Raw genomic sequence first — 14559 nt, forward strand, 5'->3', positions numbered from 1 at the left:
CACTGTTCAATCTAGTTAGTAACCAATAAACCAAACAACCAAATAAAGTTGCATTTGTCATGTATTCAATTGAAAACATTAAATAATATCCTCCAAATTGGAGAATCTGTAACAAATGTGATAGTCTATTCTTGATGTAAATATGGTAATACCAAAAACTTTAAAATAGTTCATATTCTTTGAATCAGTGATTCATTTTCAAACAGAAACTATTTTAAGGTAGACTTAGGCATTCATGTGAAGTATATTCAAAGATGCTTATAAGAGAATTTACAAAATGAGATTTTATAAATTATGACCCATTCATATATTAACATCCATTAAAATGGTGTAGAAAAATAACGTTGATAGGTATGAAAAGATATTTGTGATATATCATAACATGGTAAAAGTGAATTATAAAATCCTATGTTAGTACTTTCTCATTTTGGGTAGAACTACAGAATTATGTTACATACAGAGAAATGATATGTTACAAAAAACAAAAGGTACAGAGAAAAATGTGAATAGGAGACATTTTGGGTATTGTAATTACTAGTGATTTCTATTCTTTATGCCAATGTGAATTTTCTAAACGTTGTGTGATAAATATGAATGCAAATTCCATGAAAAGTAAAGTTACTTACTGTAAATATGATTTAGTGAGTACAGCGTCTGTAAATATAAATCAAATAAATATAGTTTAAGTTTCTTAATACCAGAATTTCAGAAATTTTGTTTGCAAAGCACTGTTCTAGGGATAAAGAATATAGAGGAGACATATAGGAGAAGAAAGATGTAGATGAGATGGGAAATATTTATGAGGAGTATAACACAGGTTTTAAATTTTTATTTTAAATGCTGTCTTGATCCACTTTGGAGAGACTGACTAGGGGCTGGTCCTCCTCGAGCAGCCTAATTAATTCCACACCTTACCCACTTCTCTTATTCAGCTCTCACACTCCGGGCCACTATGCACTTGCTCTAATCTCCCCAGGGTCAGGTACCAAACTGGGGACAGCCCCTTTGTCCTGGAGCCCACAGATTTATGCAAATTTGGCAACCCACTGAGAGCCGCAGAAACCTAGCTAACCCCACTCTACTTGTCATAGATAAGCTGCCCTCTACGGCTCCATCTTGCTGTTACCCAGTCGCCACCTCCTGTGTGGCCCTGTGTGACAGGCTTCTCTCCTTCTTAGCTGTAAATAATACAGAGTTCTACCTTTCATCTATGCGAGTGTCAGCGTGTTGTGTCCCATCATCAAAGAATTTTTAAATCTTATGAAACAAAGAAGTGTGTATGTCTGTGTATATGTGTACACACATACACATACATATATGTATCTTTTTCCTCAACACTTCTGCTCTAGTTCAAGTGTTCATTATCCTTATGCTGAACTATTACCATATCCTTCTAATCCAAATGACTCACCTTCCAATTCAAGATTCTTAATATTCTTTCTAATCACATTATTATGCCTCTCCTTAAAAACTCTTTGTTCAGGTGTACAGACAGACCTGAGTCTGGAGTCAGACCAGTTTTCTCATTCCTCTTACATGCACATTACCGGATCAAAAGGCTCTGTGCTTTTGTTAAAGGCTCTGTGCTTTCGTTAAGCTCTCAGACAATACAATTTCTACTGCCTGCATTATCCTTGCCATATCCAGCTGGAAACTTCCTGGTCATTGTTCAAAAACTGTTACTAATATATCCTCAACTCCTAAGATAAAGTGTAAATCTTCCTTGTCCATTACTGTAACACTTTGCAAATACCACCACAATGTGACCTATGTATCATATTTATGTGGCTACATTTTCACCTCCCAAATGTAAGTGGACTTTCTAAGACTAACTTGTATAGCTAATTTCCGCTATATTTTCTTCCAATTATCAACCACCTGACAGATAGGGCATGCTTGATAATTTGTTTTGCTGAATTGAATTGAATGGAACTATGTATATACATTAGTTAGTAAATACTTAGTGATTTGAGGATGAGATCACTTTTATTGAAATTCTTAAATTAGAGGTTTGGGGGAAATTAAAAGAAAAATATGTGAGCTTTTCTCCCCCTCCCACACACACACAACTGCCAGTATACGAGAAGTATCTGTCCTAGTGCTTTTACATGGCTCAGATATTGTTAAATATTGAAACACTAGAGACATCTCAATGGAATTTAAGCCTAGAAACCATAAATTTAAGGACTCCTTTCAGGTAATACATAACCTAAAGTTATTTTTTCCATTTAAAATCAGGGAGATTTATATCCTTTATCCATCAGAAAAAAATGCTAAAGAAAATGTCATTTTGGCAGTCTTTAGAAAGATGGATTCATATTTATTAAGAATCATATCTGTAAAATCCTGCATTTTTATGAGTTTATTCAGTACCATAGACAGAAAGTGCTAGATCAAGATAAATAGACATGAATCCTTCTTGCTTTGTAGAATGAACATTCTAGACATTGTAGGTGGTGTGAAAACTCTGCACAACTTAAGGAAAAAGCTTTGAGATAAAGATTTGATTAACCTGATAATAATCTACAGGATCAGCACAGTCTCTGAGATGGGGTAAGAATGCAAATGAGAATAAGGGTAAAAGATGATAGGGAGATTTTATAGGAGATTTTTTTTTTTTTTTTTTTTGCGGTACGCGGGCCTGTCACTGCTGTGCCCTCTCCCACCGCGGAGCACAGGCTCCAGACGCGCAGGCCCAGCAGCCATGGCTCACGGGCCCAGCTGCTCCGTGGCATGCGGGATCCTCCCGGACCGGGGCATGAGCCCGCATCCCCTGCATTGGCAGGAGGACTCCCAACCACTGCGCCACCAGGGAAGCCCGGAGATTTTTTTATATGGCCAAAAAGGTCCCCAAATGTGTTAGTGAAAAAGAATTGGAATGTGGCTCTATATTCTTTTGTAATAATATATGTATGTGTATATTATATAGTTATAAATGTATATTACATATTTATATATGTGTATATATATTATGTATTTCAACTAATTAATTATATGCAATTTACTGCAAAGTATAACTCAGTTTACTGATTTGTTAAATCCAGAGCTTTAATCATCCCCTCTTCTTGATTTGTTAATGGAGGCATATGTCCCAAACTGAATGGAGTGACACTTGAGGATGTGAAGCTGGGACCTGTGGAGACGATCAAGTAAATGACAGCCTTGACCAGCATGCTTTCTTCATATTGAAATCAGGTAATTCAAATAAGATCTTTTACTCTAAGTCCAAATGTTGGCTTCTACAATCCTAAATATATATCTGTTTATTAAAATTCTCACTCAAAATTTTAGCCTGACTTATGCCTCCTTGTTATTTTTCTAAATTTAAAATAAGAAATAAATACTAACATAAATACTATTTATAAATAAAAATGATTACAAAATATATCCTGCTTCTACTCCTCAATATTCTTCATAATAACTAAAAGTCTATATTTTAGTAAAAATGGAACTCAGCACACATGAATAAGAAATGAACACTTTAAAAGTATGAAATCACACCTGCAAATAATGTTGCTCCATTGCAGTTGCTCCCTATACACTGCAAAGCAATGTAAAACCAGAGACAGCATTTGACCCAATTCTCTGAAGGATAATTTTATTATTTACAGCAAGGAAAGGAAAAATTAAGGCCATTTGTCAGTGGCTGAGATGAGATTCTAACATGTTTGAATTACCATTTCTGGGCTTTTTCTGCCATTTATTTCATAAAACACAAGCATCAATTAATCCATAGTTGTGAGTAATAGATGGCAGTTTGTGTGGTGGTTTAGACATGGAGTTATAGGAGCTTAATAGTCTGTATTTATTCATTCTTGGAGCTGATAAGTATTTGAGAGACTTTCCAGTTTACAAATTTTCAAACAGAAATAATAAATCATATTAATCAACAGCTTTTACTTTCAAGTTTATTCTATAAGTTACAAGACTTGAGTATCAGAAAATACTGGAAAAGTATATATATAGCATGTATTAATTCAATGCAATATTTTCATGAGAAGTACCTGATTATTTTTTTTCTTGGCCATGCCACATGGCTTGCAGGATCTTAGTTCCCTGACTAGGGATTGAACCAGGGCCCTCAGCAGTGAAAGTCCAGAGTCCTAACCACTGGATCGGCAGGAAATTCCCTGTTTATTATTATTTTTAAAATAACTAGAAAACTAACAAAATATGGATTTTAATATAGATTTTAAAAATAGAGGAAACATTTCAAAACTTAGTACATGAAAGAAAATAAGAATACAAAAATAAAGATTTCCTTTCAAAACATATAAAGGTATGGTATCAAACATTGATTTAGTTGGGTTTTATGTATCAGAAATTAGTTGTTTATGTCTTTGGAATCAGTAAATTAAGTGTGCAATCTGCCTATTGATAATAAGGAAAATAAAGTGTCTTATCTCACATCATGTCAAACCATAATTATATGAACATTTGCACACAGATAATTTTGTTTGTATTCACTTAGAAGTACCTGCTGGATAGGGATTATCATTACATTCAGGGTATGCCTGATTTGCCAAAAGGCCAGAAATATCACACAGCATACTAGATTCTTTCAGCAACGAAAGAACATTTAGAAAGAATGAAAATGAGGCATCTTCATTATTTCAAGGAAAATATTAGCTTATTTTCAAGCACTTTATGTGTATAAAGTAATGCAACCAATTTAAATATGGAAAACATTGTTTTCAGTTCACCTGATATTTGAGGGGTACTACCTACATAATTCTGTTGACAAAGGAGGACAAAAAATAATTGATACTCAAGCTCATTTTTCACTTACCGAATTTGCAAAATGGACAGATCTATCAATATACAATATAGAATTACCACAATTCCGGGGACTTATTAGAGACTTTTAAGGAAAAGTACCTAATTCTATCTTCTATCAAAAAAGTTGGTTGGAGAAAATAGAATTTCAAGATCATTGTTTAAAAAGTATGTGTACCATACATCAATATCTTGAGACAATTTACTTCCAAAGGATTCTACACTACCCTTGCATTGACCAAACGTTTTAGAGCCATGAAATCAGACTGTTTAGAAAGTCGCACTTGCCAAAGGAAATGTGTTTTGCAGAATAATATGAGGGATACTGAGGACAGTCTTTCTTGGGTCACTGTGACCCCTCTGCAGTCACATTTGAAGAGTTTGTTCATCTGTTTGTTTTGGTAAAATTCTTCCTTGTTGTAGGCAGAATGGCCCCTGAGAGATGGCCACTCCCTAAACCCAGGAACCATGAATACATTATATTATTTGGGAAGACTAACTTTGCAGTATAATTTAGGTTGAGGATCTTAAAATAAGATTAAGCTAGAATAAATGTTGAGGCCCAATCTGATCACAGGGGTTCTTAAAATCAGAGAACTATCTACAGCTGGAGCAAAAGACCTTCTGCAGAAGAGAAGTTAAGAGAGTCTCAAAGCATGAGAGAGAGAAAACATCCTTCAGGTTTGAAGGAGGGGGCAAAGCAGGCAGGAATGCAGGAGACTGAGAGTCTCCTGGATAATAATGTACTAATAGGAAGTACTAATGTACTAATGTACTTCCTATTTTAGTACTAATGTACTAATGTACTTCCTATTTTGCATGACAAGAGCAACATGAGCCATTATAGTCTCTTTTTTTTGCTGGCTGTAAAGATGCTCGCAGCTAATTTTAAATTTTATTATAGGAACAGTGCAGGTAGTTTTATATCTTGGAGCAAGATGCCCACAGAAGGAAAGTAGATTTCTATCCTCCCATAGTGACTGGAACAAGGGGCATTCTATCCAAAAGCACAAACTTTAAAATAACTAAGTTATGGGGATCTAATGTATAGCATGGTGACTATAGTTAATAACGTTGTATTGCATATTTGAAAGTTTCTAAGAGAGTAAACCTTAAAAAAAATAAAGAGGAAGGGGCATTACCATCCTTGATGATTACATATCAAAGGGCTGGCTCCCAGGTCCTTGAAAAAGGCAGTCCTGGGTTGCAGAACCTGGCAAGAGGCTTTTAAAAAGATTTACATCTCAAAGGGGCAAACTTTCAACTAGTAAATGCTATAAGAAAAGGGAGGTCAGGGGCCTACAGCAGGAAGAAGCATGTCTAATATTAAGTCAAGATGAGGGGTTAAGTTTATTTCTAAGTATTTTATTCTTTTGGATGCTATTGTAAATGGAATTGTTTTCATAATTTCCTTTTTGGGTAGTTCATTGTTTATGTATAGAAACACAACTGGTTTTTATGCTGATTTTGTATCCTGCAACTTTAATGAATTTCTTTATTCTAACAGTTTTGTTTTTTTATTTTGTGGAGTCTTGGGGACTTTCTACATACAAGATCATGTCACCTGTAAACAGATAATTTTACTTCTTTTTCAATTTGGATGCCTTTTTTTTCTTTCTTTCCATCTTTCTTCCTTCTTTCCTTCCTTTCTTAGCCGAATCTTGCCTCTGTACCCCGGTACCGAATTAAATCTGAGACGGTTTTGGGTGAAGTAGAAAAGAAGAGCTTTATTGCTTTGCCAGGCAAAAGGGGCCACAGTGGGCTAATGCCCTGAAAACTGTATACTGTGTGTCCCCAGTTGGAGAGGGTAGTGAGAAGTTTTATAGTAATGGTTCTTCAAAGCAGACGTGATCATCTCGTGGACATTCTTCTGATTGGTTGGTGGTGAGGTAAGTGGGAGTCAGCATCATTACCCTTCAGGTTCCATCTGGCCTGGGGTCCACGTGCTTATGTGCAGCATACTGTTGTTAACCATTAACTTCTCCTACTTGGTGGAGGCTTCAGTCTCTTCAAAACAGCTTGAAGATATTGTAGGTATCCCCTGATGGGGCACCAGGACCTTGCCCCAAGGCTGCACTGTTATTTCTCTTGACTCTTTGTTTCTCCATTGTCTCACATCCCCTCCCTTCCCTAATTAACAACTACTGTAATCTGCCCTTTGGAACTCAGGGAAGGTTATGGAGGTTGCATGAAGCCTATTGCCCGTAATCAAAGAAATGGGGGACACAGAAAGTCTTTTGTGCACAGGAGCCCCACAGGGCCCTTCTTGGTATCACTTTCTTTCCTTCTTTCTTTCTTTCTATTTTTTTTTTTTTTTTGACTAATTGCTCTGGCTAGAACTTCCATACAGTGTTGAACAGAAGTGGTGAGAGTTAGCATCCTTGCTTTTTTCTAGATCTTAGAGAAAAAATTTTCAGTTTTTCATCATTGAGTAGAATAATTGTGGGCTTTTCAAATATGGTTTTTATTGTATAAGTTCCTTCTACACCTAATTTTTTGAAAGTTTTTATTATGAAAGGTGTTGAATTTTGTCAAATACTTTCTCTGCATATGTGTTCTTATCGCACACATAAATAATATAATAATAATAAATAAATAAAGAGAGCGAGAGGAGGCTTTTGGAGGCAATGAATATGTTTATGTCATAAATTATGGTGATATTTCCACAGAAATATACATATCTCCAAACTTGTGGAGTTTCATTAATTAAATATGCACAGCTTTCTGTATAGCAATCATACCTCAATAAAATGTTTTACAAAAATTGAGAAAAACAAATATGAAGGGAATGTTAAAACTGTCCTGGTCAACTTCAGTAGCATCATAGAATCAGCTCCTTAACAACATGTGAAATCCTGAATCATGGGAGAGTTTCCCCAATATCAACAAACTCTCCCCTAATCAGTTTAATATCTCTTCACTTCATGGGTCCAGGACCCTCATGATCCATTTGCAGACATGTTCTTCTGGTACCTTCAGGTATAGATCCAGATTCTTCATTCCTTTCATAAATAATCTTTTTTGTTGACCTAAAACAAATAGATTGCCAGTTATTTCTCGAGCAATAAATACTGCCAGTTTATTCAAGATCAGCAAAGAACTGCAATTCAGGGTCTGCAAACATGGTAAGCCACATGCAAGCCCTGTTGTAACAAGGAGAAGAGGATTCATATATAGGGGAAAAGGAAGGTGAGAGGGCTATGGTAAACAGAGAGTCCATTGGAGGAATTGAGAGTTTAAATTGCTTTCCATCGACTGAGTCATGAAGGCTCTCATTGACTGAGCTCTTGCCAGGCAACAAAAGCAATTCTTTTTCCTCCTGTTGGGCTCTGCTATCACTATAGGGTGTGAGAGTTCCCACTTCTGGTCTCCTGACTCTATTTTAGTTGAGGTTTCTGTTTATTCATTTTTATACTTTCTTCCTTTATACATAAGTGCGAGGACAGCACTTATGGAGCCAAGCTGAGACTTGACTCAAGTTGTTGGTATAGGACAGTATAATATACAACGTTATTCTTTTTTTTTTTTTTTTTTTGTGGTACGCGGGCCTCTCACTGTTGTGGCCTCTCCTGTTGCGGAGCACAGGCTCCGGACACACAGGCTCAGCGGCCATGGCTCACGGGCTCAGCCGCTCCACAGCATGTGGGATCTTCCCGGACCGGGGCACGAACCCGTGTCCCCTGCACTGGGAGGCGGACTCTCAACCACTGTGCCACCAGGGAAGCCCCTACAGTGTTATTCTTGAACTGCAACATCATCGCCTGTAAGCTTGTTAAAACACACATTTGTAACTCACCCTGATTTAGCAAATTGGAATTTTTTGGGAGGTGGGGACTGATATGTTTAATTTTAACCCTCTGTCCAGGTGATTCGTATGTACATCACAGTTTAAGAACCACTAGTCTAGTGATTTGTGCAGGTAAAGACATATATTGAGGAAGGTAAACATACTTGAGTAATGTTTCCATTTCAGTTGATATCTTTGCATCTTTTCCAGATAAAGGGAGGCCTCTATTCTATAATAAGTGACAGGGACCACTTCTGCTGTCTGGAGGGGTTAAACTTATCTGTGGATTCAGGTTTCTGAGAGCATCTGGCTAGTTGTCCCAGCCTCAGGTCTCAGGGTCTCACTTCTTTCCTATCGCAGTGAACAGTTTAGCATAAAATGTTCACCAGGGCTGAAAATGACCCACTTTTGAAAGTGACTTATTTTTTCAGAGGAAACTCTCTTTAAACAGGACATCAGCTTCTCTGACTTGATAGTTGGCCTACTTGAGCCTGTCTTTTTTTTTTTTTCTTTTAGATTTCAGTTAGGATCTTCCAGTTACCTCATCACTCCTTATGCTTACTTATAATTGCCATTTTCCAATATTTCTCAAAACTAGAGTGATTTTACAGCCAAGTATGAACCTTCCTACCTTTATTCCATCTAAATCCACAACATGTGAGGTCTCAGTACTTCAGATATTTAATGGGCTAAGAGTGCTCCCTCCCTATCTTATTACCACCAATGGCCAGAGAGTGACCCAGTACAGGAATCACACAATAAGAATCCGTTTGCTAGAAATCCTCCTCCAGCACCAACTGTCTTTGTTTAGGTTCTCCCCAAAACAACACTGAGATAGGAATTCAAGTACAGGTAGTTTATTGGGAGATAATTTAAGAAATTATAATAGTTGTGTGGGAAAGTTAGACTATTAACAAATACCTAAATTAGACCTACCGAATTTTGATTATCTATTTAATTGGCTTTTTTCCTCTATATCTGGGGTCAAAAAAAATTTTCTGTGAGAGGCCAGATAGTAAATATTTTAGGCTTTCCAGGCCAAATGATCTGTGTCACAATTACTCAGCTCATCATTGGAGCTGAGCATGAATGTGTGCTAATAACGTATGATTCACAAAAAGAGGTGGTGGAGTGGATTTGGCCCAGAAACTGTACTTTACCAACTTCTGCTCTTTATTGTGACCTATTTGAGGATGAAAAGCATGATTTTTTATCAGTATAACCTAAATATCTGGCCAAGGCTATACACATAGATACATATATAGAGAAAATGAATGAAAGTTTTATATGTTTATAGATAATATGGATGATGAAGTTGAAGTGATTTTCCCCACCACTTCCACTATTCAATGAACTTGAAAATATGGTTGCATTTTAAAAATCTAAGCTTTAAACTCAAGATTGAACCTTGCATAATTATATTTAAAGCAGAGTAGCAATGCACCACCTACATAAGCTGGGCAGTAACCTAATTTACTTTATTACCTTTGATAAAGAAGTAATATTTCCCTCAGTAGGTCAATTGTAAAGAAATGAAAAGTAGATGAAGCAGAGAGTGGTGAACTCTGACTGATTAGCACAACTCTATCCAAGACAGAAAGGTGGCGCTTTGAGGATTTAACCTAATAACCACCATGGCAGACAAAACATCATTGTGAAAGCCTCTGTAATCAATCACGATTTTTTCTAGATATTTTGCCTAATCCCCCATTGTTCTTGTTCTCCTACTTTTTGTTGAAAATAGATGTATAAAATGTATTATGATCCCCTTCACATAAAGTTCACCTATGTGTAAAACAATGGATTGTACCTATAAGGACACAGGCTTGGATAGTAGATTTATAAAGAAAAGCAAATTTACAAAGAAAATTCTGCATGTCGTAGATAAAAGAATGGTTAGAAGGAGGCTTCAAGGGTGAGTATACTCAGTTATTAGACAGGACTGTACGTGCACAGGTATTCCTTATATTGTATTAACAACTCATACCTCTGTTACAAATGTTACTTTGCATGAAACTTCTATTTTATGAAAAAAGTATTTCCCAAAGGATTTGTGTATTTTGCTTTCTTGGATGTCTTTTTTTTTTTTTTTTTTTTTGCTGTACGTGGGCCTCTCACTGTTGTGGCCTCTCTCGTTGTGGAGCACAGGCTCCGGACACGCAGGCTCAGCGGCCATGGCTCACGGACCCAGCTGCTCCGCAGCATGTGGGATCTTCCCGGACTGGGGCACAAACCCGTGTCCCCTGCATCGGCAGGCAGACTCTCAACCACTGTGCCACCAGGGAAGCCCATTGGATGTCTTTTTGAGCAATGTGAAATTCCTTTCATAACTTATGAAAGCAGTTCTCAGAGTGTTAGAATAAAGCATTTTCATGATGAATTACCTTCACTCTTAGATATTAGATATATGAAGAGAATTAAAGGAAAGTTTTTTCCCTCAAAATTTGTAGGATATCAGTCTTAGATCTAGATTTTAGCTCTTTCTCACATGGACATTGTTCCCCTTCCTTTCTTATTGATATAATAATTTTAACAATGTTATCACATTTAAATCCTAAGTCAGTACCTGCTTCTAGCATCACATATAGAAAAGGAAACACAGAAGACAAAATTAAAAGCACAAACATTTAAAATTTACAACCTCTTCATTTACTTCAAATTGCAAATTATTTGTTACCACATTCATTATTTAAGTAATATAAATCATCAGCCTCTCATTGGTGAAATATTCTTTATAGTAATTTAAAGAATAACTGCATAGAGTCTTGTGCTATACATATTCTCTTTTGCAGTAAAAAATGGCACTGAGCATAATTATAAGAATTAATGATCTTGGATTAGCATAGCCTTAAATCAAACAGAGCCTATAAATTATTTTAATTGTGACATCCAGTTAAAATATTTTGGTCCATGAGCCTTTACAAATTGTATTAAAATGTGCAAAAATAATTTTGCTGTGATATATATCATGCTAATGCATGTTTATCATGACCAACTTTAAATACAATCTTCCCTTCAACCTTTTCTTCTAGAATTATGCATTTATTTTTCACTCTGAATCTATGAAGCCAGCCTAACCTCAGACTCTTTTAGCGCTGATGAAATTAAAACACTAATTATTCTTCCTCAGAAACCTAACAAGTTCTCTAGTTACTAGGTCAAACTGCACTCTCTGCTCTTACTAGTTTGCTATTGTTGAGTAAACTTACCACACTCAGCAGCTTTAAAAAGCCTGTACTTAGTATCTCACAGTTGCTGTGGGTCAGGAGTCTAGCACATTTTAGCTAATCCTCCATTCAGGATTTCACAAGGTTAAAATCAAGATGTCAACTGAGTAACCTTTCTTTCTAAAGCTTGGGGTCAACTTCCAGACTTATGCTGTTGTTGGCAGAATTCAGTTCTCTCTGGCTATAGAATCAAGGTCTCCTTTTTCTTGCTCTGTCTGCTGGGGGATGTTTTAGCTTCTGGAAGCCACCCATAGTCCCTTGCCATGTGGCCCAGAACATGGCAGCTTACTTCTGAAAGCCAACAGGAAAATCCCTCTCTACAGTCAGCTAAGATGGCATCTTATATAACATAATCACAGGAGTGACTAATCTCATATTTACAGGTCTAATGTACACTCAGAGGTAAGCCCTGAATACCAGGGACAGAAATCCTGTGGGCCATCTTAGAATTCTTCCTAACATACTGCCCCAATCATATGTTTCAGCCACGAGCAGAAAATGGTCTCTCCTGGTCCTGAGAAAATAATTTTTTTGTCACAGTCCACAACCACTGAACTAGAAAATGGTTAGCTTTTACCCTTGAATGAAATTAAGATTATCACTGCAAGAAGGAACAGAGGAGTTAAATAATTTCTGAGAATTTCTAGTGATGGAACAATTTCTGACTTATTAAACCTCTGAATATTAAGCCTGGACCATCTCCTGATACCACGTTCTCTCATGAGAAGGCATACACAATATCATAAAGGTATATGCACAATCTCCTCTTACGATTAATAAACATGGATCCACAACCCAAAGTAGGTTTTAACTGTAAAACTATCTCATAGAAATGAAATTATCAACTATTTAAAACAATTTTTCACTTTACTACTCAATTCTGAATTCTCCTTCACACATTCAGCTCAACGTTGATGTTTGATAATAATGAAAAAATTTGAGATATGTGTTAAAAACTTTCACAGTGCAAAACTTATGCCCAAAATGAAGAAGATAGCACAGTAGACATACCAAATGACAACCAGGATAGCAGATCACCAAGGTCAAAAGCAGAGAAATATGTTAGCCAATTTGTTTTTTTTCTTTAATATGTGATTCATTTGAGGTTGTTACAAATGTAACTGTATCTAGCCAAGGATATTTTTATCAGGTGTGATAAATTGTATTTGACCTACTGGAACCACCCACTGAATACCTAACTTCATGTATTTCACACCTGGGCAACATTTGCAGTCTTTCAAGCTGTCACTTTGGGACATGAATTTGTGTTAGCATTCACATAAATCATTGTAGCAAGCAAGGGGAACTGAAGCAGAGTTGCTGGCTTCAAAATAGTCATATCAGCAAATAAACTCAGGAGATACATTATTTCAGTCAAAATAAATAGGTCCTACTTCTAACTTATTTAATTTTGACTTGTTCCTTTTTGGTTAAATTCTACCAAAATTGCTATTCGTAAAATTAAAACCATTGCTGTTAAAAGTAACAGATTACCATCATGAACAAACCATGGCTTGTGATAATGAAAGTAAGGAACACTCGATCATGAGGAACTAGATCTTGAAATACCAAATTATTGAAAAGTAAGAGTGATTATAATTATAGGCTGATGCAGTTATATCATTTTTTTACGTGAGTCTTTGAACAAATAGTTTCAGAGGGATTGGAAGCAGTGCTGAAAAGAAGGAAATATCATCTTATTTATTTGGGGTCATTTAAAAAACTTGACAAAGTCATTTTGAAACTTTCTGTCCTTAGGGAGATTTTTTTTTTGAAACAAGAAGTCTGCATAATGTCTCTAAACAACAAATTTTACTAGCTTCCTCAGAGAAGTTTAGTTTACAAACATACTGATAGACTATTTATCTTCATAGTATTAGTTTTTTATATTATATACCTCCTTTCAACAACAATCTACACTCAAATTTCAGTTTTTATCTAGTGACAATCAAAAATATCCATCTATAAATTAAACGGGGTCAAACAAATCAATCAATCAGCTCTCAATTCTATAATTTTATTTAAAAAGATATCATTGGCTCTAAAAAGTTTTGGTGTTTAAAACGTATGGACACCAAGGGGGGAAAGTGGCAGGGGGAGGTAGTGGTGAGATGAATTGGGAGATTGGGGTTGACCTATATACACTATAAAGTGTATAAAGTGGATAACTAATGAGAACCTGCTGTATAAAAAAATAAATAAAATAAAATTCAAAAACAAAGTTCTGGTGTTTGTTTTTTAATCGGGCACATTTAATTTCAGGGGCCTTTTAATGAATATCTGTTTTTTGTTAATTCTTTTAAAACTATTGTTTCTATAAAGTACCATATCCTGTTTAATAAAACTGAATAATTGAATATGTCTTTCAACATGAGTTTTGATGGAGTTGGAAGTAAAGAGCTTCCATAAATAGGGACTTCCCTGATGGCAGTGGCTAAGAATCCACCTGCCAATGCAGGGGACAGGGCTTTTATCCCTGGTCAGGGAAGGTCCCACGTGTCGTGGAGCAACTAAGCCCGTGCGCCACAACTACTGAGCCTGTGCATTAGAGCCCGCAAGCTACAGCTACTGAGCGCATGTGCCTAGAGCCCATGCTCCACAACAAGAGAAGCCACCACAATGAGTAGCCTGTACACCGCAACGAAGAGTAGCCCCTGCTCAACGCAACTACAGAAAGTAGTTCACAGCAACAAAGACCCAATGCAACCAAAAATAAATAAATAAAAATAAAATTAAATAAATAAAAAAATTTTAAAAGGAACTCCCGTA

Source organism: Phocoena sinus, chromosome 3 (assembly GCF_008692025.1).
Source record: "Phocoena sinus isolate mPhoSin1 chromosome 3, mPhoSin1.pri, whole genome shotgun sequence".
NCBI classification, from domain to species: Eukaryota; Metazoa; Chordata; class Mammalia; order Artiodactyla; family Phocoenidae; genus Phocoena; species Phocoena sinus.